The sequence below is a fragment of the Panthera pardus genome, unplaced genomic scaffold (genome assembly GCF_024362965.1).
Source record: "Panthera pardus isolate Hobbes unplaced genomic scaffold, ASM2436296v1 HiC_scaffold_13, whole genome shotgun sequence".
NCBI lineage: Eukaryota > Metazoa > Chordata > Mammalia > Carnivora > Felidae > Panthera > Panthera pardus.
The window spans coordinates 152066597-152070747 of record NW_026526688.1 but is presented as its reverse complement, the minus strand read 5'-3'; positions in this window follow the sequence as shown (position 1 = coordinate 152070747).

The window sequence follows — 4151 nt, the reverse complement described above, 5'->3', positions numbered from 1 at the left end:
TCAGTCTTTAAACGCCAATTCCCATAACTGACAGTTTATTAGTTCACCTTTTGCCCATTATTTTAATCTTAAGGCAGTTTTGCAGGTAATGTGATTTTAGGCCTCTAAAAAAACTAATTACAGAAAAAATGACTTGACTTCAAAACAATGTTGCACAGAACCCACATTACCAAACCAGTTTTGTTTTTCTTGGCACCAGTAGCTATTATAATCTTTTTTTTTTCCTATTTTTACTTTTTTCTTTCTGTTTAAACTGCATTAATCAAAGTCAAGGTACTCTCAGTTGCTCTATTAAGCCCTATGATAAGACATGAGAGCAATTTAAGAACAGCAATTCTTTGCAATCCTGAGAAGCACATCAATCAAGGAGTTGTGTTCAAAAAGGGAAAACAATGTAACTGGAAGTTAGATCCATTACTTCTATTGTTAAAAAATTAAAAGTAAGTCATCTTGTTTTCTTTTTATTTGTACTTTGGACACGTTAATATAAAAAGAAGCAGTATTGTCTTACAAGGTTACATTAAATTATATTTTGTTGAAATTAACAAAATAGAACAAATTGATGGCATCCTTTACAAAAAGAGACAGACTTCAGTGTTTTGGTGTGTGGAATATAATAAAGCTTTGTTGATGGCAGTAGGAAATCAAGACATTAAAACTTAGGTTAATAAAAAAGCTGTAATTTTGAACATTTTTATTTTTTAATGTTTATTTATTTATTTTGAGAGAGAGAGAAAGGAGGAGAGCAGAAGGAGAGGGAGAGAAAGAATCCCAAGCAGTCTCCACACTCAGCATGTAGCCTGATGTGGGGCTCAATCTCACCAACCATGAGATCATGTCCTGAGCTGAAATCAAGAGTCAGATGCTTAACTGACTGAGCCACCCAGGAGCCCCTTTAATTTTTTTAAATCATTGAAGATAAAATTGAAAAATAGTGAATATAATACAAATTATAAATCAACTGTGAATAGAAGTCAGTACATTAAAAAAATGTTAAGGAGTTGGTCAGGTGTGATCATTTTCAATTTCTAATACTGTTAACAATATAGAGCACAGCTGGGGTAGGGTGATAGTGTGATTTCTTAAAGCCATTTTCAGTCTTCTGATTCTAAGGCAGTTGAGCAAAGACAGATGAGCTAATGCAACATCTGCATAAAATGAATCACTGGCTTGTATAATTATTGAAGTTAATATTTTTCCTATATAAATAGGATTTATTGATTGATTCATCAAATCCCTGCAGCACAAATGCTTTAAACATAACTAAAGTATGTAATATTCACTGTAGAAAATGAAGTACTCTGAATCTACTTATAAGTCAGCAATATTAACCTAAATCTCACCATTAACCATACTCAATGCCAATTTTCTGATTGTCTCTAGGAATATTTAATATTACACTTTTTACAGAAGACAAAGTACAAAATTTCTCTCAATGAGTCTTAATTTTAAGAAATTTTAAATAATTGTGACTTTAGGGTCACCTGGGTAGCTCAGTGGATTTGAGTGTCCAATTCTTGACACCTACTCAGGTTGTAATCTCACAGTTGTGGGTTCAAGCCCCACATTGGGCTCTGCACTGAGTGTGGAGTCTGCTTGGGATTCTCTCTCTCTCCCTCGCTCTCTGCCCCTCCCCCCACCAAAGCAAATGAATTGACTTTAAGAAAATAATTGTTACTTCAAACATCACCTTATTAATTTAAACTAATAAAAATTACACATTTCATTGAAAGAACATGTGTGCTAGTCCAGGCTTTTAAAAATTAGTGTAGATTCAATTCTGACTTCTATGTGAATAATCTATAAATTGGCATTTTCATTTCTTGGTCCACCTCTTTGTCTGAGTCTCTTAATTCTAAATATTTACTGTGTATTTTGATACATTATTATGTTATCAAATTGTTGTAATTAATTTTGGATATAGCCTTTCTATTGAATATCTTGATTTCTCATACCACCATAGACTCTATTAACTTGTTTTTCAAGTATTTCAAGAATACTCTTGCCTTCAAAATTTTCATGCTTCTATATATTCTTCTGATCACCATTTTAAGTACCTTATATAAAAACAATTCTGATTATGTCAGGTATAGACAGTAAATTTTATGTATTGACATGCTGGGCCACAGTGCCCGGATGATATTTGGTCATGCATTATTATGGATGTTTCTGTGAAGGTATTCTTTTTGGATTATATTAATATTTAAATCACTGGGCTTTGAGTGAAGCAGATTATCCTCCATAATTACATCATCTGATTAAGTGAAGGTCTTAATAGAGCAAAGACAGATGTCTCCTGAGCTAGAAAGAATTGTTACCAGCAGGCTGTCTTTGGACTTGCACTGCAGCTCCTTCCTGAGTGTCCAGGCTGCTGTGTAGCCTGTTCTGCCACTTGGGTCATATGATGCAATGATATAATGGTCCTTGAAATGTCAGTGGCAGTTAGGGGTGCTGTCAGGTCTCCCATGGGTTTTGGAGAAAAGCCCTGCCAGTCTCAATGGATAATTACTGTCCTTTTGAGGAGTAGCTTTGGTTCTCAATCAGGTCTTGGCAGAGACTAAATATTTAACCATGGGCCACCAAGTAACCATTTGATCTGAGCTACCGATCATGAACTGGGCATTATCTAACTCACCAAACCCTAAAGTACTCCATCATCATATAGAAATGGTAAATATGATGTCTTCCCTGAGAAGGCCCTGGATGCATAGATAAGACACCTATGGTCTCCACTCTTCCACTACCTTTTCTCTCCCAGCCCATACCATGGCCTCTGGGGGAGTTCCCCACCATCAGTTGATAGACCAGAAGATGACTCAGGCCAGATTTACAGGTGGTTCTGCATGATATGAAGACATCACCTGAAAGTAGACAGCTGCAGAACGACAGATCCTTCCTAGGACCAAGTATGAATAAGCAGAGTTGCCAAAGGGTGGATTTGTTGTGGTTAATTTTATGTGTAAACTTGGTTGGGCCATGGTGCCCATATATTTCTGTTTGGTCAAACACGACTCTGGATGTTTCTGTAAAGGTGTTTTTTTGAATAAGGTTAATATTTAAATCGTTGGGGTGCCTGGGTGGCTCAGTGGGATAAGTGTCAGACTTCGGCTCAGGTCATGATTTCATGGTTTGTGAGTTCAAGCTCTGGGCTCTGTGCTGACAGTGCAGAGCCTGGAACCTTCTTCTGAGTCTTTGTTTCCCTCTCTCTCTCTCTCTGACCCTCCGCACTTGTGCCCTGTCTCTTTCTCTCTCTCAAAAATAAATAAACTTAAAAAATAATTTAAAAAGTAAATCATTAAAAAAAACACACACACATACTACCATCATTCTCTGAGTATATTTTGTGCTTCTAATTTCCATGCATTGCTAAAGGAAGTCTTTGACTGAAATTTGTCCCTCCCCACTCCATTCTAACCTACAAAACCCAAATTTATTTTTCAAGGCCAAACTAAAATGTTATATACATCCAGTTCTAAGATAGAGTCAGGCTAAAAAACTGTGTGCTTGAAACTATACTTCCAGTTAAAGAAGCACTGAGCACTCCCAAGGAAACCCAGGGAAAACATGGGAGAAGTTTACAAACATAATTGAATTCGAAATTGAATGTAGAACAAAAGAGAGAACTATCTGTGAACCAAAAGCAGGTCTAGAGAAAGAGGCAGACAAGGAATTGTAATACTTGCTACCCTGAAATCCTTGGCTATTACCCCCAGTTGTTCCAAACTAGATGCTTTGCTACTGATGCTACAGCTCAGGAGCCAATGAAATCAGGTCTGGAAACATTACAAACACAGTTTAAGAAGAAGATGGCATAATTGTGAAACATAATATGAACCACAACTTGGAAAAGACAGACACCAGAAAACAAACACAAAGAGAAAACTATAACTGAAGGAAATACTTAATAGAGGAATCAGATTACAGCTTCAAAATAAAAATGTGTGAAAGTCTGAGAGATAATGAAGGCAATTGCAACTATGGGGGTAGCGGGGAGGAAACAGGAAAAGACTGCAAGAAAATTATGTTATTATATTTATATCTTAGAAAGGAAAAAGACTTCTAATGGAGAATATGGAAGACACAAAACAAATAAGGCAGCTGGATGATTAATCTGAAGAATTATTCTATTTAAGAAAAAAATGTTAACATAA